Source organism: Hemibagrus wyckioides, linkage group LG12, assembly GCF_019097595.1.
Source record: "Hemibagrus wyckioides isolate EC202008001 linkage group LG12, SWU_Hwy_1.0, whole genome shotgun sequence".
Lineage (NCBI taxonomy): Eukaryota > Metazoa > Chordata > Actinopteri > Siluriformes > Bagridae > Hemibagrus > Hemibagrus wyckioides.
Window position 1 is genome coordinate 14013550 of NC_080721.1, and position 26621 is coordinate 14040170.

At 40.1% G+C, this 26621-nt stretch overlaps 1 protein-coding gene across 9 annotated transcripts in view; it reads right to left on the minus strand.

Annotated features, from left to right (window-relative positions):
- The window catches only part of LOC131362781 (RNA binding protein fox-1 homolog 3-like), a 207788-nt gene that overhangs the window by 111758 nt on the left and 69409 nt on the right, over positions 1-26621 (minus strand). The window lies entirely within an intron of this gene.

A 26621-nucleotide genomic window follows, 5' to 3' on the forward strand; every position in this document is an offset into this window, starting at 1 on the left:
GTTCTGTTGTCCTCTGTTCTGTTCTGCTCAACTCTAATCTACTTTTCACTATTCTATTCTACTCTACTCTATTCTATTCTATTTTGCACTACTCTACCATATTGTCTTCTATAAAATTCTGTTCTCCTCTGTTCTACTCAACTCTATTCTTCTTGGCTTTCTTTTCTTTGAATCGTTACTCTTGACAATTCTGTTATATTCAACTCTGTTCTACTCTACTCTCTCTATTCTATTCTAATCTATTCTATTCTATTCATCTGATGTGCTCTATAAAATTCTATCACAGTCTATTCTATTCCAATCTATGCTGTTCTTACAGTGTATTCTATTTCATTTAACTAAATTCTACAGTACTCCACACTGTTCTGTTCTCCTCTGTTTTACTCAACTCTATTCTGCTTTGCTCTATTTTCCTTGATTCATCACTTCACCTTTTTACACAATTCTATTCTCATCCATTCTATTCTGCCAGTGTACTCTATTCTGTTGTGTTCCATTAATTTGAATTGAGTTCTACTGTACTTTATTCTATTCTGTTGTCTTCTGTTCTGCTCAACTCTAATCTACTTTACACTATTCTATTCTATTCTATTCTATTCTATTCTATTCTATTCTATTCTATTCTATTCTATTCTATTCTATTCTATACCGACTTACAGTCTACTCTGTTCCACTAATGTGAACTGAGTTCTACTGTACTCCACTCTGTTCTGTTCTCTTCTGTTCTACTCAACTCTATTCTGCTTAACTCTCTCCTCTTTTATTCTACAGTCAGAATGAGAGACTTTCAGACAGAATGAGGTTTTCCTCTGAGCTGCAGCATTTCATCTTGCTGCAATGAAATCAGGGAAAACAACACTTTTAATAATTCAGATACTGAGATGGTAACAGAAGTGTGTGTGTGTGTGTGTGTGTGTGTGTGTGTGTTAGATTACTGCAGAATGGCTCATTTAGCCTCTGCCACGGATTATTAAAGCCGCATTGAACCCCTCCTGTTCTCTCTCTCTCTCTCTCTCTCTCTCTGTCTCTCACACTGTCTGTCTCTCAATCTGTCTGTCTGTCAGTGCTGTAAGATTTATTCAGTTAGGGAAGCAGGAAGTGGGGAACACAGAACACAAAAAGTCTTTAAAATACAAATAATTGTGTATAAATCACAGCAATATTTAATTTGTTATTAAGTAAAACATCACCTGAACACATCCTCTGAGCTCTTCAGATACTTTATCCTCTCTCTCTCTCTCTCTCTCTCACAAACACACACACACACACACACACTGCATGCACCATCTTTTTCACCCTCTAATCAATAATCAACTGAACCCCATTGTTGATGGACAACTCAGCTCAAAAACACACTCCCCCTCCTCTCCTTCTGTACAGCACAGCACTAATGGTCAAGGTCACACATTCACTCACTCAAACACACACACACACACACACACACACACAAGAACAGGCACAGATTAAGACAAAGAGCCAAAACAGCCTCAATTTCAGTGTGTGTGTGTGAATGTGTGTGTGTGTGTGTGTGTATGTGTGTGCTGTGCTACATTTCTGATTGACTGAGACCAAATCTCTGCACACACGCACACACACGCACACACAAAGGTAGCATATACTAAACTGCAGTTCAACTATCGCACGTCACTATTGATCTTACAAAGTATTACCATCAAAAGTGCTTTATTTCTGCCATTTCAGTGTGTGTGTGTGTGTGTGTGTGTGATTGTGTGTGTGTGTTTGTGTGTGTGTGAGATAGCCTTTGAGATTTATTGCTTTATTCCGCTATTCTCACACTGGCTATAATTCTATTACATAGCTAGTCCATAGTCCATTAAACTTTCAGTAGTGTGTGTGTGTGTGTGTGTGTGTGTGTGCATGCTCATAAAACAGCTCCCACACAACCTGTTTGTTTATTTGTGCTCAAGCTGAAATGAAAATTGTGAATATAATATCACCACTGGTTCTTGGTTAGTGTCAATAAATAACAAGCTCCATGAATGAGCAAAGGAAGAACAATAAAAATGCAGAAGAGAAGAGAAGAGAAGAGAAGAGAAGAGAAGAGAAGAGAAGAGAAGAGAAGAGAAGAATAAACACTTTATTGTTTAGTCATTTGATAAATAAGAGATTTTAAGTGAAAGTGCTTTACATGTGAACTCTCACATCACAGACTCTTCTCCAGTCAAACAGCACCAATCAGCTGCTTAGATAAACAGCCCTGTGTGACCACTCAGCCCTGCTGCCCATCACTTCTGTTTGCTCACCATAGTTATGGGTCAAAATTAGACACCGCTTTAGCTATTATTAATACTTCCTCAGATAATTATCCTGCTACACACAGAGAGAGAGAGAGAGAGAGAGAGAGAGAGAGAAAGAGTGAGATATAAAATTGAGCAATATAACTAATGTAATGTAGCCATTAGATAATATTAGCCATAAATTATTTAATAAATGTGTATATATGCTAATAAATTTCTTCATAATGATCATCGAAAATGTAATCTAGTGACAAAGAGGATAGAGAGAGAGAGAGAGAGAGAGAGAGTGTGTGTGTGTGTGTGTGTGTGTGTGAGTCTGTGAGGTGGGCGCTTCATTACACAGAGCTCCCCACGGTGTGTGAAAGTGAAAAACAGCCATTAGCAAAACAAACTGCTGATTATTCTGATTATTCACACACACACACACACACACACAAGAATCCACTCTCAGATTAAAGACAATAGATAGGCTGTAGATCACTCATAGAGGCCAGTATGTTTCATTCCTCTTATAACGACTGACAATTACCTTGTGAAATAGAGGTTTGTGAGGCTTGGACTCTACAGTTTGCCCTAAAGAGAAGGAGCAGTAGATAAAACTCTAGACTACTCTAGAGATCACTGGAACACTCATCCTGCAGTACATTTACATTTATCCTTATCCATAGCGACGTACAAAAGTGCTTTGAAGTCTACATCAATGAATACATCATCACTAGTACACTGGACAGACTAAGGATATCATCAGACTAAAACTCCGTTGGCAGCAGGTGTGTGTGTGTGTGTGTGTGAATAATCAGAATAATCAACAGTTTGTTTTGCTAATGGCTGTTTTTCACTTTCACACATCATCGGGAGCCGTTGAGATCAGTAGATCACTTACATTGAGATCAGTAGATCACTCACATTGAAAGCAGTAGGTCACTCACATTGAAAGCAGAAGATCACTCACATTGACAGCAGTAGATCACTCACATTGAAAGCAGTAGGTCACTCACATTGAAAGCAGAAGATCACTCACATTGACAGCAGTAGATCACTCACATTGAAAGCAGTAGGTCACTCACATTGAAAGCAGAAGATCACTCACATTGACAGCAGTAGATCACACATTGAAAGCAGTAGGTCACTCACATTGAAAGCAGTAGGTCACTCACATTGAAAGCAGAAGATCACTCACATTGACAGCAGTAGATCACTCACATTGACAGCAGTAGATCACTCACATTGACAGCAGTAGATCACTCACATTGAAAGCAGTAGGTCACTCACATTGAAAGCAGTAGATCGCTCATGTTGAGAACAGTAGATCACTCACATTGAAAGCAGTAGGTCACTCACATTGAAAGCAGTAGATCGCTCATGTTGAGAACAGTAGATCACTCACATTGAAAGCAGTAGGTCACTCACATTGAAAGCAGAAGATCACTCATATTGACAGCAGTAGATCACTCACACTGACAGCAGTAGATCACTCACATTGAAAGCAGTAGGTCACTCACATTGAAAGCAGTAGATCGCTCATGTTGAGAACAGTAGATCACTTATGTTCTAGCTCAAAAAAAATAGATCTACCTTACTAATATCCACTTAAATTTCCCATTGGGGATCTATAAAGTACATTTATCCATCTATCTAAAATAGATCACTTCACAATGGATCACTCACATATTGCCTTAAAAAAGAGATTGCTTTATAGTTTTTTGCTTATTATCTTATTTTAAAGTAGCTCCCTAATATAGATCACACTGTAGAAGTCTATAGTCTATAGGTCATAGATTTTCTCTCTCTACATTAGATCACTGAAGGAGACAGCATTATGGACAGACTACATCCATCACCAATGAAATACACATTACTGTAGACCACAGGTACTCAATTTCAGTGATAGCAAACATTTTAGACTTGCTCACACATGCATCAGACTAGATCACCAGTGTTGAAAATTCCACTCTAGATCACTCATAACTAGATCACCAATATCAAACGTCCTTCAGTGGATCATTCATATTCTAGACTAGATCGCCAATGTTGACCATCTGACACTAGATCACTCATACTCTAGAGTAGATCACCAGTGTCAAACATCCCACATTAGATTGCTCACACGCTATGCTAGAACACAAATGTTAAACATCCTTCAGTGGATCACTCATACTCTAGACTAGATCATCAGTGTTGGGCATCCCACAGTAGATTGCTCATACTCTAGATTAGATGACCAATCTCAACCATCCCACACTAGATAACTCATACTCTAAACTAGATGGGCATCCCACAGTAGATCAATCATACCTTAGATTAGATTATTACTGGAGGATGATGTATATTACTTTTCTGAAGGTTTTACAAATAGAAAACATTTTACAGTAGATCACTCATATTCTAGACCTCTTCTCTACTTAGAGCTCTCAACAACTGATCGCTCATTCTGTAACCTACCTTCACTAATAGAGATGAACGTAAACTGCATATACTAGGGATTAGTGTATGGCTTAACAGCCAATCCATTTATAATCTAGCATGTTAATGGTGATCACTGTGCAGTAGATCACATACACTATAGACTAGCTCTCGGCTGGGAACCACTATACAATGATATCACACTGTTGTTTAGAAAAAAATCTCCATAGTAATACTTTTAATAGTACTCAAGGTGTACAAAGCAGTTTACATGTGTTACCTGTTTTGCACAGAAGATGAGAGAGGTAAATTGGTAATAAGAGAGGTAAATAATGATCACTTGGGAGTATATCACTCACACTCTAGAGCATTAGTGTAGACTAGATCACTCACAGGGTGCAGGCAAGTGTATTACCTATGTTTTGAGAAAGAAGTGAAGGATGGATGGATGGATGGATGGATAAATGGATGGATAGATGAAAGAGACCATGGGAGAAGAAAAAGCAATGATGCTGTTTTTTTAAGAAGCGGATGAAAAGGAGGACTGTGAACATGCTGCGTAGAGAAGGAGAGGGGGAGGGAAAGAGAATGTCCCATCTGTACTGCAGTAATGTGATGCATGGGAACATCCTGAATGAGATCAGGGTTTTCCCTCCTGCCACGTTCCCCTGCACCCTGCTGACACCCTGGCACCTGGCCAGCTCCACCTGCTCAACCCTCTGCAGCTATTATAGCTCCAAAGCAACGCGGATGACAATACAGACCGCAGCAAAGCTTTGTTTGTTTCTCACGAATAAAGTGAGTTTGGCTTTTTATGAAGATTTGAGAGAAGTTCTCTGAGAATAACTGAAGTGAGTGGGAGAATGTGAAGAAAGTGAGAAAGCAATTGAGTAAGTGGGGAAAGAGAGTAGAGTCATGATAGCAATGAGGCTCACACCAACAGTACCACTGTCATTAAATCAATAAGTCATTATCTTTAATGGGATAAGCACTTTGAAAACTAATTGAAAACAGCTCCATTTACCCTGGCCAGCTCCTTAATGCAAACAATACTGCTGTTACGGCTGAGCACAGCGGAAAAAGAAAAAAAAACATGTGGCATGCGATGGAGTTGGCAACCTGGTAATTTGGTAAACAGTTGGCGGTGTTCTGCCCACTTAAAAGATGACCTGAGGCCAGTAAGAAGGTCTTTATCCTGCAAATTAGCCATCACAAATGAAACAGTGAGCACATTAAACAATCAATGAAGAAACAAGATGGAGAAAACATTTCTTCAAGCACAGTGCCGGAAAAGAGACTCAATAAGGTGTGAGCTTATCATGATTGCTATCAAGATTTCCACAAGGATGGAGTGAGCTGGTAGATTAACAGTTTGGATTGTGTATTAAAGACTACAATGGTGCGAGTTGCCAGAGAACCACAGTTACATGGAGGAAACAGTGTAACTGGGAATGAGATGGGACTGTGATTGCAGTCTATCACAGATCAACATGATATATAGCATAGCATAGCTAATCTGGCATAATATTAGCGAGAATCAAGGGGAAGGTGTACAAGACAGTGGTGAGACCGACCATGCTGTATGGTTTAGAGACAGTGTCACTGAGGAAGAGACAGGAGTCAGAGCTGGAGGTAGCAGAGCTGAAGATGTTGAGGTTCTCTTTGGGAGGGACACGGTTGGACAGGATTAGGAACGAGTACATCAGAGGGACAGCTCATGTCGGACGTTTGGGGGACAAAGTTAGGGAGGACAGATTAAGATGGTTTGGACATGTCCAGAGGAGGGAGAGTGAGTATACTGGTAGGAGAATGTTGGACATGGAACTGCCAGGCAGGAGGAAAAGAGGAAGGCCAAAGAGGAGGTATACGGATATAATAAATGAGGATATGAAGCTAGTGGGTGCAAGTGTTGAGGATGCAGAAGATAGGGATAGGTGGAGAGAGATGATTCACTGTGGTGACCCCTGAAGGGAAAAGCTGAAAAAAGAGAAAGAAGCAGAAAAAGAAGAAGAAGAAGATAGCTAATCAGGCATAGCATGTTTTCAGGAGGTGGGAGGAACCTTGAAGGAACCCCGTTAAGACATGAAAGAACAACAGCTGTACAGAACCAGTAACAAAACAATCAAAGATCAAATAAGAAACCCTGGAATCATGAGTCCATACATCCCAGTTCCATATGATAATGAAAAGCAAAAGAAAATCCACTGATCTTGTTTGAAGGTTTTTAAGCTACAGTACAGAACCTCAATAGTCACACCAGCTTCATCTCCAGCTCCAGTGCTACAGCTCCAGTGTAATGGTAAAAGTCAGAATTACAAAAGTAATCTGTTCCCATGCTAGTCAGTGTCCTGTTCTTTAGCATGTTATGTGCCTTGCTCAGTGAAACAAAAGTATCGACTAAACATTCCCTGTAACAAAGCAGCTGTTCACTGTGCAATATAGAAACAAATGACTCCTTTTCAAATATTCATTCTCCACAAAAAATAGGTGGAAACTGAGCCTACATGTTCCCTAATCTGCGACTTTTACGCATTCTGCTTGACTTCTGACATCTCGAGTGTTTGGACTCCTGGAGTCTAATGGCAAACACCGCACACAATCATTGGAGCAGTTTAAATAACGTATCGACTTACCTTGGGCCAAATGTCTTTAAGCTGAAAATCCAATCAAAGGACTGGATGGCAAGGAGCCAGTCAAATCAGCGAGGGCTGCATACACACATCACGCCTCCTGAACCACAAACCCGCACTGCAGCGCTCTGACTCACACTTTGACGTTTATCGAGTCCATACACACTTCATGACATGAAGTGTATATTTGATTTATATGTTTAATGTATGGATGAATACATACTCTCTCATGTTATTGACTCAAGCTGCTGTTCTTTGCCTTATTGATTATGACAGCTATTCTTTCTGTTCAACTACTAAGAGTGAGCACCAGAGTGATCAATGAGGGAAGAGAATCACTGGAGGGTCAGAGAGTAATATGGAATCCAATGAAAACTCGTTAAACAGCAAACTAGAACCAGCTTGAAACCAAGTGTCTCATAGGGCTCTATCATCCTCCGTGTTTAGTCCATTTGAAGGGAACCTTGGTGTGGTGTTCTCCTCCTCTGTGCAGGTCTTCAGGAAGCTCAGCTCCAAGAGAATCTCAGCGAGGTGGACTCGGTCTGCTTCCAGGTGAACCCTTGAAAAAAGGTGATTGGACTCTGACAAGATGCAGCTGCAGGATCTAAATGAAAGGTGTCCTGTGTTTTCGGTTGTAGTGTGTTGTTTGTAGAGGTGAGCCTTCAGACCAAGAAAAGTGAGACAAAGTGCAGAGGGGTCATGCTGCAGAAATGCCTTTTGTGCTAAAGGTTTGGACGAACAAAACAAGAGTGTAGACAATTCCACAAATGGAACATTGAAACTATTAACACATATACAATTATCTAATCATTTATTTAGCGTCGGTGCTGTGTCCTTCATGTAAGCAAGGCTTACAAATGCTAAATCATGGAATCATCGATGTCTCTCTCTTTCTCATGTCTCTCTACTTTTTTTCATATTAAATCCAATAAAAGCCTTTCGCTTGTTAGAATTCAGTTACTGCTTGCCGCAATATGCCTCTTTAAGCAAACTTCAAAAGCATTGCATTGATGGTAAATGATTAATGGTATTAATTCTGACTCGAGTGTTAGACGAGGATTAAGACACAATGCCTCTGGGCTTTTCTGAGGCTTCCACAACTTAATTTCCAAACCTTTACAGTGGCCCCATAAGCACATTAGCAATTTGCGATGAAAGCGATCATGTCAGACATCCAAGTCCACAGATTACCCAATCACTTCCGCTAGCATTAGCAGCAGAAAATTTGAGCTGCTTCCGAGTTACTCATGAGAATAAAAACATAGATGTGTGGGTGGGTGTGGAATTAGCGGGTCAGGGCACCATCTGCTTGTTTGCTAAAGCAGCAGAGTAATTACAGTTGACTTTCAGTGGATGCATAGGACAAGCAAGACAGTGCTACTGTAAAACGGCATTGGTCCACATGCTAGCTGTGTGTGTGTTGGTCTGTGTGTGTGTGTGTCTTTTTTTTTCTTTTTTAACAATAGCATGTTGTGCTGATAAATGAAGTTCTACCGTCTGTGTACTGAACAGTTTTTCAGGGTTCTTTCACAGACTGAACTTATAAATGAGCTTCCAAGCAGCATTGTTTTTCTTTGCTTAGGTAAAATTCCTAACAATTCTGACTTGAAACTCTTCTGTGGAATGAGAACCTGTGCGGTTCTACATGGTTCTATTTAATGTTTACCTTAAAGGTTTTACTGTAGAACTGTAGAGATAATACTGTTTCATTAAAAAATATACTGCATTAAGGCTTTATAACATGAGAACCTTCAGCTGTGTGGTTCTACATAAAGCATTTCAATGTAAAACCCGGTTCTGTGGGTTAGAACAGAAAAGGGTTCCTCAAGTGTTCTTTGGGTAGTTTTTAATGTACAAAGCTTTTACTTTGAATGGAAAACTCAGTAGAAAGTCCTACCTGGAGCCTTTAGGCTTCCCCAAACCCTACACTTGTGTCATGTCTTAGAAAACAAAAGGTACCTCTAAAGTTCTGTGGCTTGCTAAAATTTTTTTTTTTCATTCCTAGACGTTTCCACTCATGAACTTCTGTACAATGGGAAACCCTTACGTTCTACACAGAGCCTTTCATCTGAAATCCCAACAAGAGTCGCTAGTGAGCGATGCTAGCTAATCAGGGAGGCTTTGAGCTGGATGTATGTGGAAGAGGGAGCATAGCGCTTTCCTCCCAGTAGCTCACGCTGCTCTGTGGTGCATGAACAGCAGCTTGAAAAGATCTGGACTTCTGACTTCATGTGTCTCGGAGGAAGAACATGTGAGAGGATGGTCGGAGAGCTGGATAGTGGGTGAGTGTGGGCAGGTGAGCCAACTGGGGAGAAATTCTGGGAGTATAATCTACAAGATTCTGCTTCACTATGGTAAACCATAATGACACCCACTACATTCAATCAAATTGTGTGTGTGTGTGTGTGTGTGTGTGCTGCAACAATTGTCATGTTGTATCCTTGAACATCACTCGGTGCCTAAATTGCTTCTGCAAACAGCTGATGTCAGTAATGGAACCGCGAAGTCTCGGCACATTACAGAGCGGCGTCTGCTAAGCAAATAAATAATTTAAAGCAAATCTCCTGCCGTTTGCAACTCCTGCCAATTACGCTAACCGGTTTAACTGATTTTATTACATTAGCATGCTGCAGTTCTGACTGCATTAGCCACGGCTTAATCAGTCCTTAATTTAATTAGGATGGAAGGCAGAAGGACGGAGGAATGAAAGCAGCAGCTACATCCACCACCTTGATCCAACACCTGCAAGCACTTCATCCACTGAGAAACGTGTCTACAAAACCCCTCATACACACCAGCCACAGGTCTGGACGCATGTTCTTATTATTAGCGCTGTTAGCAACATGCTGTTCCTCGTGTGTGTTTGTGTGTGTGTGTGTGTGTGTTTTTCCTAAAATAAGAGGTGACGCTGATTATACGGAAAAGGGTGACAAGCTGACTCCATCGCAGTTGTGCCAGCTTCAGACAGATGATGTGCATTAATGATGCAGGAAATCTCACATATTTTTTAGCGCTTGCTCTTGTAGATAATTCACTGAGTCTCGGGACGTCTGATGCAACTTTCAGTAGCGTCTGCTGTCACTTCGCAAAGTCTTTCTTTTTTTTTTTCTTCTGGAACTGCCAAGTGTTGCTGCCACTCTTCTTGTTTCCATTAATGACTAGCAGTAGAGAAGAAGAGATAATATACTAACAGCACAGTGACAGAAATCAGTGAACATCGGGCTTTACCTGTACAGGTATTGTCACAGAGCGATGACGTTTTAGATTGGACACGTTTTTGCTGGTTTTGATGAAGGTTTTGTGAAGCGGAGTGATGGAACTGCCTCAAACTTAACGACAGGTTATTCCACTGGTACCACAGCACTTTGATTTATTTATTATTGTATGATGTCATACTTTTTTTTATCAATTGAACTTGAACTGAGGTCAAAGCACAGGGTCAGCCATGATACAGTACAGCAGGTTAAGGGCCCTTGGAGTCCTAGACCCTGGAGCAGAAAGAGCCCAACAGTGGCAGCTTGGCCATGAATCCTGATCTTCCAATCAAGGACCCAGAGTCTTAACCAGGTTAGCCACCTCTGCTCATTACACACACATCTGTAATGACTTTCTATGAGATCTCCACTCATGTTCCACACATGTGAAAGGATCCAGGATCTGGCTTGTTGCCGAATTTTACCAAGTTTACTCGATTTTGGAAATTCCTGCAATCTGAAAATTAGATAATCCTGGAGCACTGATTCCAGCTCAGTACTCACCTGTTTAGATTCAGATCTTGCAGGCGGTATTGGTTTTAATGGTCTGGCTGTGATGATCAGATGAGGTGAGGTTTGTAGTCACATTGCTGCAGTTCCTGTGGCTGTGGAATGATACGTAATGGAGGAAGATTTAAACTCCTCACTCATTAGTGACCTCAGGGATCCGCCAACACAACAACACAGTCCTGATTTCCACTCTGACATTCGGACCTTAAATCAATGTACCAGATGTGTGAGTTACACTTCTTCACCATTGTTCTGAATGCTTTTTAACTGCTAAATGAACGTGTCTTGCACTTCCTGCGCTCATGAATATTCATTTGATACGGTCAGCAGCAGCCTCTCTTTCTCATTTTGAAGGGTTCTTTAAATGGCTAAGAGTCCAATCCTTTTAAAACACTTGGACCTGTTTCTGAAAGAGAATCCATTTGTTATATTATCCATTTGTTAAGTGTTCTCCTGAGAGATGAAGCAATGAATACTAAAGTGTGCTGGATGGAAACCTTTTTGTCTAAAAGTGTAAGGAAATGGATTCCTCAAGTCATTTTGGGGTAATTAAGCATTTTTCACTTCTTAAATTGGTTCTACTTTTAAACCTTTCAGTTGTGAGATAATACTTAGAACCTTAAAGCACACCATTTTGAATGCTACATAGAACCAATGACCAACTTTGTCTCAGAACATCAAACTGCAAGGAAGCGACAGAGGCATCACACAATATAAAAAGGGGTTCCTCAAGGGTTCTTTGGAGAGTCCATTTGTCTTAAGCCGCCCCTCCCCCAACCACCAGATGGAACCCTCACTGAAGTACTGATTACTTCCGGAGTGCTGATTATTTCCCACCATTAGCGGTTCTTAAACTGTGTTTTCAGAGACTGTACGTGAAGTACTGTTTGAGTATTGTAGCCTTTCCAGTGTTTCTGCCTGTGATTTTATCAGGTTTTGGTTTTTGGTACCGTTACTTTCGCTGTTTGTTTTTGCTGTTTTGTTGGATTACTGCCTGATTATTTCTGCTCTGATTTTTGCCGACTGTTTTGGATTATAACAAACCACTGCTTATGGACTCTATGCCTTCCTCCTCTGAGAGTTCTGTACACCATTTTACTTTCTTATTTTATTAAATGTGCTAAATGGACCCCTGTTTGTTCTTAGGTATAAAACAATTAAGGGGAAAGAGAGGAATTATGGGGTTCCTTGTTGGTACTTTCTCCCGCCTGAGCTTTCTAGCTTACTATCTTTATCTCAGATTGACTGTGTATGTCCTGTAAAATGCTTCCTCTTTGGGTGTCTAAGAATTTTTCAGATCCTCACATTAACTTTCTCTCAAAGATGGAACCGTTAAAGGTGAATAAACCAGCTAAGGATGAATAATCTCCAAACAAATAAATTCTTGAGTGGAAGGAGGCGAAATAATCCTTCCATGCCGATTGAAGAGGGTTCCTCAGGGAGACTTGGATGTTTAAGTGTTTGACCAGTGTGTAAACCCAGAAGTGTCCACTTCCACTTGTGTCGCATGTGATTTGGAGCCATTTTTTTTTTTCCAAAATGTCAGATAAATGGTTTCTCACACAGGGAATTTCTCAGTATGCTAATAGTTTCTGTCTAAAACTCTTCCAGTGCGCTAATTCAGCTTAGCATGTGAAAAATACACATCTTCCATCAGCCGCTCGTTTTCATCGTCGTCAGCGCTGAAGTGATGTTAAAAGTATGTTTCTTTTTTTTGCCTGGAGGGCAACATGAAGCTGATGTATACAGACATAACTCTCTGACAGGCAGAGCTCCAGATTGACAGCAGCGTCTGTTAAAGAAGACGGACGACGGAGACGAGACGCTCAGACACGTTTGCTAGACTTTTTTCAGATGTACGTTAAAGCCCTGAAACATGTATGTCTGAGTTACAGACAGAGAAGCATCATGGGAATTGAGCACATTGAGATCTATACGGAAGCACGGAAAGCCGTCTCTTTTGTGTACTAGAACACAGAGCAGGCTGAGGTTCCGTTGAGCCGTTAGTTGGAGGAACCGCAAACCTTTTATGGAAAACAAATTCCAGCTCTTAAAACACCAATGTTCTGAAGACAACGTGGGAGTTCCTACTGCTAGCGATGAGGCTAATGATGTGAGGAAAATTCGTCTCTTTGAGGAGAAGAGATATTTTCTGTGCGCTGGTGTGTGTGTGTGTGTGTGTGTGTGTGTGTGTATGTTTAACTCTCCATGAGGAACTTGTATATAATGATGATGTTTAATACTTCATTATTCTATCTAGTTTTAAGGATAGTTCTTATTTTAATCAAATTAGATAACTGTTCAATAGCGTACTTTTATTTCTCATCCATTTATTCCACACTTCAAACAAGGGTTCTCTAGATGGTTCTAGATTTCTGATTCTCTGAAAACAAAATCCTTTTGCACTTTGTGTTCAATATTATCTTTGATTTTTATTTCTGAAAGCATTTCAATCAATGATTTGAAGGGTTTTTACGGCTTTAGTTCATATTATGGTATCTAGAATCCTCCCGAATATGGAAACACTTAAATGGTTCTGCACAGTACCTTTAAGGATTTCCTTTCCCCTTTTTTGTTCTGTATGAATATTTAAGCAAATTAAATAAGAACTAACAATCTGGGAGGTTTGCTCTTACAAGAAAACAATCAACATCAGCGATTCTTTTGCTATAACAGCATGTCCTGAAGATTTCTCTAAAACCACGGCCATTTGAAAAAGATTTACTATTTGAAATACTTTTTGTTTATTTATAGTTACCTTATAGAAATTGTTCCACATATGTAATAAACAATTGCACCCTCACCAGCCATGAAGTAAATAAGTATCCCAGAGAAAAAAAGCTCTGACACTGGAGACTCCTTCCCTCAGAAACTTCTTCTTGGTGTCTTATACAGTATATGCTGCTTCGATAGTGTGGAAGAGTATCAGCTCCCAGCACACGCTCTTCCACAAGACGAGCTTCTCCATCACCAAGCTTATCAGACAGAGATAAAGTCTCTACTCCTGAAACTAATCCCTGCTGGGGTTAATTCCTGATGGAGTCTGCGATAATCCCCCGAATTGAGCCGGACAACTCTCAGACAGAAATCGGACGCTGAGCGTGTTAAAGGAATCGTGTCATTTTCCCTTCATTAGCGCCCGTGGACAGTCGTGTGGATTAAAACGTGTCACATAAAATGCATTAGCTTTTAGTGGCACGTTATCAGCACTCAGCATTTCCCATCAGGTTAATGTGCTTAATCAATAACGAGCGAAAAGCAGCGCATCTCGAGTGACGTTGCTAATTGTACTGAATTACACCCTAATCCCACAGAAGGCATTTCGTTTATATGAACAAAAACACACACAAACAACACACAGAGAAATTTAGTTCATGTGATTCATTAGGACTCACGCTAAAATAATTCTATTAATTAATCATTTTTAAAGCATCTTTTATTTTTATTAAAAGATAATTTAGCTTCTTTTAGGAAATAAAGTCAATTAAATTAATTTAATAATTAAGTAATTAATAAAGTGTCTATAAAAACATACATATTTTTTTAGTAAAAGAAAAAAAATCATATTAATAATAAAATTTAAAAAAAAATCATATTAATAATAAAATTTTTAATTAGAATTTAAAAAAACTTTAAATTAGGAAAAAATAACTTAATTTCTTTGATCATTGTTTTTGAAAAACAACTTTAATGTAAGTTGTAAGATCATTTTTCATTTAAAAAATAATTAATGCAAGCGCAATAATGAAATGATTATGAAAAAAAGTTATAATTTCAAATTAGGAAACAAAAATCCAAATTCTAAATGACTTTTAATAAATTAATGAATGTTTTCAGTATAAAAAAAAAACATTACATTTACCTCAATTTTGTGACAGACATTATATCAACAAGACAATATATCATTTAATTATTAATTTGTTAATTTACAGACATCTTGTCTTAATTTAATTTTACAAATGGTCTAATTAGTCTTTAGCTTTTTAAATGAAATACAGGCTGCTACATGAACTTGTGAATGACTGAGATATCAGTAAAATAAGGTTGGCGTAATGGAGCATGCAGACTGTAACACCATACACAGAGCTGTGAAATATTCTGTAGTCTATTTAAACCAACGTGTTCGCCTCCGTCGTGTTAATTACACATCATTTCTAATGTACAGTGAGATCCTGAGGCCACATCATCACTCTAATTAGTTCATTACTGAGTTAAAAACACAGTGATGTCAGTTTCCCTTAAAGAAACAGAAACATTACGGTGTTTTTATTCAAATTTTATGCAAATTTCATGCACAATCTATTTTTTAGGCTATAGAAATGTTCATGAGCGTTCTTTAAACTGGTGTAAGATTTGTTTAAGGAATGATGGAGTGATGCAGGCTCTCTCTCTTTCTCTTCCTTTCTCTCTGTTACATATGAAATATCTCTTTGTCTTGTTCTTTATTTTTATCTTTTTCCTTTTTTCTCTCCATTTCCATGTCACTCTTGCATTCTATTTTCACTCTCTCTTACACTCTTTCATGATCTCTTTTTATTATTCAATCTTGAATAATAAATCCTTTAGTGAGACTCTCTCTGACCCCCCACCACCTCTCTCTCTCTCTCTCTCTCTCTCTGTTTTGTTCTACCCCTTGTCTACCCCAGAAACATGGCTTCCTGACCCCTTCTTTCCTTTGGTTGGTGATTCCAGTGCCACAGGTGTTAGGGGCAGCCAGAGCATTTTCAGGACCAATGCCATGTGATGGAGGTGTGGAGGTTGGGGTGATGGGGGTATGGAGTCTGGGAGTGATGGAGGTATGGAGGTTGGGGTGATGGAGGTATGGAGGTTGGGGTGATGGAGGTATGGAGGTTGACGTGATGGAGGTATGGAGGTTGGGGTGATGGAGGTATGGAGGTTGGGGGTGATGGATGTATGGAGGTTGGGGTGATGGAGGTATGGAGGTTGACGTGATGGAAGTATGGAGGTTGGGGGTGATGGAGGTATGGAGGTTGACGTGATGGAGGTATGGAGGTTGGGGGTGATGGAAGTATGGAGGTTGGGGGTGATGGAGGTATGGAGGTTGACGTGATGGAGGTATGGAGGTTGGGGTGATGGATGTATGGAGGTTGGGGGTGATGGATGTATGGAGGTTGACGTGATGGAGGTATGGAGGTTGGGGGTGATGGATGTATGGAGGTTGGGGGTGATGGATGTATGGAGGTTGGGGTGATGGATGTATGGAGGTTGAGGTGATGGATGTATGGAGGTTGAGGTGATGGAGGTATGGAGGTTGGGGTGATGGATGTATGGAGGTTGAGGTGATGGAGGTTGGGGGTGATGGAGGTATGGAGGTTGAGGTGATGGAGGTATGGAGGTTGGGGGTAATGGCAGTATGGAGGTTGGGGTGATGGAGGTATGGAGGTTGAGGTGATGGAGGTATGGAGGTTGAGGTGATGGAGGTATGGAGGTTGGGGGTGATGGAGGTATGGAGCTTGAGGTGATGGAGGTATGGAGGTTGGGGTGATGGAGGTATGGAGGTTGGGGGTGATGGAGGTATGGAGGTTGAGGTGATGGAGGTTGGGGTGATGGAAGTATGGAGGTTGGGGTGATGGATGTATGGAGGTTGAGGTGATGGAGGTATGGAGCTTGAGGTGATGGAGGTATGGAGGTTGGGGGTGATGGAGGTATGGAGCTTGAGGTGATGGAGGTATGGAGGTTGGGGGTGATGGATGTATGGAGGTTGGGGGTGATGGAGGTATGGAGGTTGGGGTGATGGATGTATGGAGGTTGGGGGTGATGGAGGTATGGAGGTTGGGGGTGATGGATGTATGGAGGTTGAGGTGATGGAGGTATGGAGCTTGAGGTGATGGAGGTATGGAGGTTGGGGGTGATGGATGTATGGAGGTTGGGGGTGATGGAGGTATGGAGGTTGGGGTGATGGAGGTATGGAGGTTGGGGGTGATGGAGGTATGGAGGTTGGGGGTGATGGATGTATGGAGGTTGAGGTGATGGAGGTATGGAGGTTGAGGTGATGGAGGTATGGAGGTTGAGGTGATGGAGGTATGGAGCTTGAGGTGATGGAGGTATGGAGGTTGGGGTGATGGAGGTATGGAGGTTGGGGTGATGGAGGTATGGAGGTTGGGGGTGATGGAGGTATGGAGGTTGGGGGTGATGGATGTATGGAGGTTGAGGTGATGGAGGTATGGAGCTTGAGGTGATGGAGGTATGGAGGTTGAGGTGATGGAGGTATGGAGGCTGGGGGTGATGGAGGTATGGAGGTTGGGGTGATGGAGGTATGGAGGTTGGGGGTGATGGAGGTATGGAGGTTGGGGGTGATGGATGTATGGAGGTTGAGGTGATGGAGGTATGGAGGTTGAGGTGATGGAGGTATGGAGGTTGGGGTGATGGAGGTATGGAGGTTGGGGTGATGGAGGTATGGAGGTTGAGGTGATGGAGGTATGGAGGTTGAGGTGATGGAGGTATGGAGCTTGAGGTGATGGAGGTATGGAGGTTGGGGGTGATGGAGGTATGGAGCTTGAGGTGATGGAGGTATGGAGGTTGGGGGTGATGGATGTATGGAGGTTGGGGGTGATGGAGGTATGGAGGTTGGGGTGATGGATGTATGGAGGTTGGGGGTGATGGAGGTATGGAGGTTGGGGGTGATGGATGTATGGAGGTTGAGGTGATGGAGGTATGGAGGTTGAGGTGATGGAGGTATGGAGGTTGGGGTGATGGAGGTATGGAGGTTGGGGTGATGGAGGTATGGAGGTTGAGGTGATGGAGGTATGGAGGTTGAGGTGATGGAGGTATGGAGCTTGAGGTGATGGAGGTATGGAGGTTGGGGTGATGGAGGTATGGAGGTTGGGGTGATGGAGGTATGGAGGTTGGCGGTGAGGGAGGTTGGGGGTGATGGAGTTATAGGGGTTGTGTTGTCCCAGGTGGTGGAGAGGGAGGAGTGTCTGACTGAATGTGTCTGTCCATCATGTGGCTGCATCCTCTGTCTGGACCACGCCCTGCTCCAGTGGATCTACAGCATGAGGGATCACCATGGGGATCACTCCTTGGGCTGAGGAGGATTCCTCTCTCGACATGTGTTCTGTGTTTTAGTGAGCAGTAGGAAGGACAAAGTGAGAGCTGAGAGCTGTGATCTGAGCAGCAGAGAGTGGGTATGTGAACGCATGGACAACACAAAACTGCTGAAAAGCAACAGAAAAGTTTTAGAAAAAGAGAAACTAAACAATCCTGCCTTTTTTCTCTTGTTTCTCATTTCATTTATTCTGTTTCATTTCCCCTCCTTTTCTTTCTCTCTCCTTCCATTGTTCCTTCCATTCTCCATATTTCTTGCAATCTCTTTATCTGTATTCTCTCTCTTTCTTTTCCTTTCATTCCCTCCTCTCTCTTTCTTTCCTTTATTTCACTCTCTCTAGTTTTTTCCTTTTCTTTTTCAAACATGTCTTTTGTTCCTTTTTTTCTCTACTCCTCCTTGCTGGTCTTGCATGATATTTTAACTCTCTACCTTTTTCTATCTACTACTTTCTCTTAAATTCTCCTTTCATTTCTTTCCTTTTTCAACTGTCTTTTCATTTTTTGCTCTCCCTGTTCTTTTCTCTTCCATATCCCTCCCTGTTACTTTCCGTTTCTATCGTTCTTTTTCCCTAGGTATTTTTCCTCTATCTCAGACTCTACAGCAGGCGACACACTCTATACTCGACTTGTTTGTCAGAGAAAGAGAGAGAGAGAGAGAGAGAGAGAAAAGGAGGATGCAATGGTAAGCTAGAAGAAGAAAAAGATCAATCGGAAGCATTTCAATTAATCTGGTGAGTGAAGGATTGATTGAAGATCTGAAGTGAGTAAACAAGTCTGCCTATTTAAGGGCCATGATCCCTTAATCATCACTTTAGCTCAAACAGCACCACACACACACACACACACACACACACACACCGCACTGCAGATGCCTTCACCACACCCCCCATGGCTAAGCTATAAAAGTAAAAAAAGAGGATCAACCATGCGCAGTTAAGCCCTATGGCTAGAGCTGTAGCATTAGCATCAGCAGCACTTAAACTCAACACAGTGATTAAAGAAGCTGCAGCGGGATGAAGGAGACGCTCTACACCGCTAACTGCTGTGGATAACTGACTAACACCCTCCATACCACACTTCATCTCCACACACCTTACACACTGTGTGTAATCAACATCCAGCTGAGGGGGAATGACAGGAACAAGATTGTACTGTAATAGAACAATGGATATTTGAGGTGACCTGGATATTTGAGTGTGATCTACATCAGATACCTGAGTCAGATATATTAGTCTAATAATTGAGTCAGAAATATGAGTCTGATATTTGAGTCGGACATGTGCACAAACTCTTTGAACTGGATATTTGAGCCTCATATGAGTCGGATATTTGAGTTGACTCTTTGAACTATATTTTTTTCATTTCATTCTCTGTACTGCTTATCCGATCTATCCTCTGGTCACGGGGAGCCGGTGCCTATCTCAGGCGTCATCGGGCATCAAGGCAGGATACACTCTGGACGTAGTGCCAACCCATCTCAGGGCACACACACACACACACACACTCATTCACTCTTTGAACTATATATTTAAGCCAATTATTAGAGTCAGATATTTAAGTTCACTCATTGACCTGGACATTTGAGTCCTCTATCGGAGTCTGATAGTTGTATGAAATTGATATGAGTTTGAAATTTGAGTTTTTGAACTGGATATATGAGTCATATAATGGAGTCAGATATTTGAGTTGACTCAGCAAACTGGATAGTTAAGTTGGATTTTCGAGTCAGATATTTGAGTTGACTCTTTGACCTGGATATTTGAATTAAATAAGAGTCAGATTTTGGAGTCCGATATGAGTTGACTCTTTGAACTGGATATTTGAGTCAGATAACTGAATCAGATATTTAAGTTGACTAATTGAACTGGGTGTTTGAGTTTGATATTTAAGACATATATTTGAGTTGACTCTTTGAACTGGATATTTGAGTCAGAACATTGTGTCAGATATTTAAGTCAGATATTTAAGTTGACTAATTGAACTGGGTATTTGAGTTTGATATTTAAGACATATATTTGAGTTGACTCTTTGAACTGGATATTTGAGGCAGATAATACAGTCTAATATTTGAGTTGTTATATGCGTGGAATCTTTGAACTGTCAGATAATTGAGTTTAATATTTGAATTGATTATTTAGGAATATATATATATATATATATATATGTTATTTAACATTTATTTAATCAGGGAAAAAACCCTCAGCTGTAGGTTTCTTTGTCCTTTTGAAGTGAATAAATTCTTTAGGAATATTTAAGGGTTCCACAACAAGAACAATCAAATACATCTTAAGGGTTCTACATTTTCTAATAATGTAATTATTATGTTTTTTTTTTTTTTTGTTTAGGATTATTTTCATGGTTTCCATGGTTACTGTCCAACATGGTGTTACAGTATAAGAACTGTGATTAAATAGATGTATGTTAGCATAAATAATAAGCACATGCCCACTAACTGCCAATATTTACCCTGAAAATACAAAATAGTCCCATTGTTTGAAATTTGAACAAAATAAATGTAAATTAATGACGGAGAACAAAAGCCTCACATTTAAACCCCAACTGTGTGAAATATCAATAAAGAGAGTAAAAAGTCCGGAGGTTGATGGAGCTCTTCAGGGTGAGTTCATGAATTCATCTCCAGCATGTTTAGTGACATTGTAGAAACACTGCAGTTAAGAGATTGGATTTTAACTGAATGAATAACACGGATACGGACGCCTCGTCTCCGGCCGCGGAAGCGTTAACCTTCATCTCGCTGAATTATTTCACAGAAAATTCATATTTCACACCAAAATTCATTTTCAGCTGCAGCAGCGACTTATTTAGGGCTCTGTAAATAAAAGGCCATGCATATTTATACTCGCTCTGATGAATAACGTTGTCAGCTAATTCAAATAGATTGGACCCTAACGATCAGATGAAATAATAATTTATGACAGTTAGGCTTTTCTCCTATAGTGCACTGAATTATGCATGGCCTTCATTGATTGGTCGTCTTTAGGAGGAAAAACAGATAGATTCTGGATGCGGAATTCTCTCGGTTTCTCTCAGAAGTGCTGGATATTTTATCCGATTCAAGGCGACTTTATTGGTGAAGGTTAGAATGTTAGGAGATGGTTAGTGGTTATACAGTTATACTTTTTCTAACCACTTTATTCATGAGGAAATCCAATACCTTTAAATCTGATCTCATGAAAAATACAAGTCAGGGATATTTGTTTCTTTGTTTTGAGTTTAAATAATTAATGTTTTTTCAGCCTATCAGAAGGATGGTCATTTACCTGCAACTGTGAAGCAAAAAACTTTAACACAGTAGCAAATGTCCAAGCTTGTTAACTCGGATGCTTCATTCGAGCAGCGTACTAATGCAGTGGTAGAAGAAGAATGTTCTTTTAATTTAGCGTTGAAAAAGAAGTCGCTGCTAAAATATCTGGAATTCTCAGGCAGAAAGCTGCCGGAGATGTTCATTATTTGTATTTATCTCTGTATTTTCTGCATCTGGATGCAGTCAGATTTGATCGTCTGGCATTGTTCAGCATGTCTCCAATAAAGAAAGTTCTTTATCTCTTTCAATAACAAGTGCATTAAGGAGTGTACTACATCAATAATGCTGTTCATTCCTTAGCCTGTACATCACCAGCTAGCAGACATGGTTAGCTTCTCACGCTCAGGATTTCTAACTGTTGAGTAAACTCGCTGTGTGGTTCAGGACATGGACTCCTAATGACATCCCTAAATGTTCTGAAATAAGGACTGGCTGCATTCATTCCAAGCTGGATTTCCATGTCATGTAAAATATTCCAGGAAGTGAAAAGGTTTAGCTTTATCTGAAAACCATGCAAGTTCTAAATCCTGAATTAGTAAAAAAAAATAATAATGGATGGATGGATGGATGTGGGTGATGGTCTGCTGTGAATCAACACCACCCTGACAGCTGCAATCAGCAGACTCCAGACTGAAGCCTGCATAATAGTCCTGTTTAGGACAGGGAAGTCCAGGAGCCGGACGATTTACAACCACAATTACAGAGAGAGAGGGAAAGAGAGGAGAGAGTAAATTAGAGAGAGAGAAAGAGAGAGAGAGAGAGAGAGTAAAGGGAAAGGAAAGAGATATAGATGACAGAGAGATGAATGATAATGGTGCAGGATCCCCGAGTGAGGAGGTGGTGTTTATGGCGCAGTCACATGCTTCGAGCTGGATGAGCTGAGGACTCGATTGTAAAGCCATTAGCACTAGTTTCCAGTCCTATGTGAGAGTCTGACACCGGTTTTTGGTGTGATCTGGCGTAATGACTTGCATGAGGAAATATTGAGTGGTAGAGATGTTATTCAGCCTCTCGCTGCTGACCTTCATCCCTTATCCTCCAGTGTATTATCACTTCTTATCGCTTATATCTTATTACAGCTTTCTGACCCTTCTGTCTCTTTGCTGTGGGTCAATTAGATTCTTTAACAGAATGAAATATTCACATAACTGTTGGAAATACAGGAGGACTAACTTCTCGTGACTCTTTCATTCACTCTGCTGTACACAAGGAGCATCCTGTTTGAAGTTCTAGCTTCACAGCGTGCATGTGGTGTCCTTCATTACTGTTTGTCCTCTGTGACCCTGTCCCCGTGTGTCTTTGGTTCCTGAGCACCTGTACATGTGTTTTCTGCTGTGAAACAATAGCATCAGAGTCAAAAGCCTCCGGAGACAGAGAAGTCACGCGGGCTACCATCCCATCCGACCATCTGCGAGAGACTCCCAGGAGTCGGTGTAACATGGAGCCAATATGGCTGTCTACCTTGACATGACAGTGGGATAAAAACAAACAAACAAAAAAAAAACGAATGGCCATTATGAACACAAAGAGAACACAATAAGTTCAGGGTGAAAAGGTCAACGTTTGTGAGTGTAGAAGTGCGAGAGCAACTACAGCACTAGAATTGGGTGGGGTTTTTTTTTCTTTATACAAATTGATGCTGAAATTGATTACAAAGCAGGGACTCATTTCATTTGTAGGTTTTTTTTGAATATTGAATTTCTGATTTTTTTTCATGCATTACTGTTCTGACACACCACAACAGGTAAAATATATAAAAATATCAAACATAGAAAGCTAAAATAAATATGGAAATGTATAATAATAATAATAATAATAATAATAATAATAATAATAATAAGTATATGTAAGTATTGCACAGTAAAAAAAAAACCTTTTTCTTAATATGCACCAAAACAGTGAAAACAAACAAGCAAACAAACAAACAAACAAATGAATAAATAAATGAATAAAAAATTAATTAAAATATTAATTTAGAAATTATGAATATTTTTCATTATTTATTTCTATTACTTATATTTGTTTCTTTTTTATGTATATTACTTTACTTATTATTATTATTATTATTATTATTATTATTATTATTTATTTTTAATTTGTATATTTATTGGCTTCATTATTGTAAACAAAACAGAAAAACAACAAGTGAATATAATTTTTTCCCTGTAAAATAAGCAGTTTATAAGCATTTTTAGCAGCAGCAGTCTTACATTTACAGCCAGGTCATTGTGAATGATTTAGAAACCTGTTGGTGTGACACACAGATTTGTGATCATTGAAAGTAAAGCATCATATCAGTCCAAAATGCTCTGACTCTGTGTCCATTTTATTGTGTACTTTTACGTGATCAGAATTAAGAGCACTTCACCTCATGGTGTATGTGTGAGGCAGAAGGTTCTGCGCCTTGCTGTGATTCGGTCCTCATGCAGAGCGTCTTTGCTGATAGATTAGCGCATGGCTTGCAGGTTTTATACAGAGTTGTCCAAACTCACTTAACTTTGCTGAGCGAGTTTACGGCCGACTCGCAGGGAAAGGAAAAAAAAACCCCTGAAATCGTAATTAGTCGGGAGAAACCATCTGAATAATCAAATCCACCCTTGTTCTGAGGGCTTCTGAAATTAAATTAGCCTGCTTCATATACTTCTTGGCGAGTATATCCGTGTCTTTTTTTTCTGTTCGTTCTAAAACGTGCTGCCGGGATGAGCCAGTCCCTTAAGACTTGATAGGAATCTAATTAGGTGTAATCAATAAGCCTACTCCCACTCTCCGTCTCCCTCCGTCTCTCTCCGCCTCTCTCCGGCTCTCCGTCTTCTCATTTGGCGTTTCACCCTCCTGCCCTCGTCCGCTAGCCTGAGCTGTTTTTATTTCATCAATTATGGAGAAGTAATACAATTTAGTCAAATTATATTTGTAAAATATTCCATCATTCTTCAAAAAGGTCAGTACAGTAAATTTTTATGGACCGAATGCAGATGAAACCATGACGTAATGACATGAAATTCCCTGTGAGCTCAGTATTCTACACTGACAGACACTGATGGAGTCTGGATTCTGAGGTACAACTAATCAGAAGTTGGGTATTCAGGTGGGAATGATTAGGGGGGTGGGAATGATGGGGGGGGGTGCTTGGGAGGGGTGGGAATGTTGAGATGTGGGATGCGGCACAACAAGTGTAGCGCTGCTGTTCTCCCCATAGTAATAAAATTCTTTATCTATACCAGTGTGATCTGGAGTGTTCTACCCCTCTTACACCTCCGAGATTTATCACCAGTTACAAAGTTTCACTTTTTTAAATAAAACATTTTAACAGTTTATTGTCAGTTTATTGTTTAATCTTCTGAGAGACAAGTTACTTCCTGTTCTCACTTCCGTTTCCATAGTAACTGCTCATTCACAGGGATGTGTACAGATGCACTGCATTAACATATTGATCAAAGTCTGTAATTTACTTGTTTATTTATAGAAGCAGGTTCTAAATGTAACAGAAGTGAAGCTCAAACACTTTCTCTAACTTTCAGTGCAAGCTGCAGATTTATTAGCTTATAAACAAGCGAGAGAAAATCCCCCAGAATGTGAATCTACAGGACCTGAAAGAAACACCTGAAATACTGAAAAAACTAAAATACCTGAAACACCTGAAATACTGAAATACTGGAACACCTGAATATCTGAAATACTGAAACATCTGGAATACTGAAACACCTGAAATACTGAAACACCTGAAATACCTGAAATACAGAAACACATGAAATACTGAAACACCTGAAATACTGAAACATCTGGAATACTGAAACACCTGAAATACTGAAACACCTGAAATACCTGAAATACAGAAACACATGAAATACTGAAACACCTGAAATACCTGAAATACTGAAACACCTGAAAAACTGAAATACTGAAACATCTGAAATACAGAAACACATGAAATACTGAAACACCTGAAATACCTGAAATACTGAAACACCTGAAAAACTGAAATACTGAAACATCTGAAATACTGAAACATCTGGAATACTGAAACACCTGAAATACCTGAAATACAGAAACACATGAAATACTGAAACACCTGAAATACCTGAAATACCTGAAATACTGAAACACCTGAAAAACTGAAATACTGAAACACATGAAATACTGAAACACCTGAAATACCTGAAATACTGAAACACCTGAAATACTGAAACACCTGAAAAACTGAAATACTGAAACACATGAAATACTGAAACACCTGAAATACCTGAAATACTGAAACACCTGAAATACCTGAAATACAGAAACACATGAAATACTGAAACACCTGAAATACCTGAAATACTGAAACACCTGAAATACCTGAAATACTGAAACACATGAAATACTGAAACACCTGAAATACTGAAACACCTGAAAAACTGAAATACTGAAACATCTGAAATACAGAAACACATGAAATACTGAAACACCTGAAATACTGAAACACCTGAAATACCTGAAATACAGAAACACATGAAATACTGAAACTGGGGCAGAACACACAAAATCCCACAATGAACTGGGGCAGAACACTTACAACCCCACAATGCTCTGGGGCAGAACACACACAATCCTGTAACTGTGCATTATAATAATTCATGCCATAGATGCTTCTGTTCCATCTATAGAACACTAAAGACAAAATCCCTCTAGCACACTGCGGTCTGACACACACACACACACGCGTATATACACACACACACACACACACACACACACACACACAGTGAAATAATTGAAAATTTATATTATAGAAGATAGAATGTCCATGTATTTGTATTTAACCTTGTAGTTAACATTTAGTTAATATATATGTGTGTGTGTGTGTGTGTGTGTGTGTGTGTCAGACCGCAGTTTGTGTATTCAGCATTTCTGTAAACAGGTGATGCGTGAAATGTTGGCACAATCTCCACTACAGACGAACCCACTGCTACTGCCACATGCAGCTCTGAGGGTGTGTGTGTGTGTGAGAGAGAGAGAGAGAGACAGAGACAGAGAGAGAGAGAGAGAGTGAGACACTGAGATCTGTAGTATAGAGCATTTTGCTGAGACAGCAGTAAGACCCATGGTGCAGGAATATCTCCCTCTTGCTCTCTCTGTTTGTCTGTCTCTCTCTCTGTCTGTCTCTCTCTCTCTCTCTCTCTCTCTCTCTGTCTCT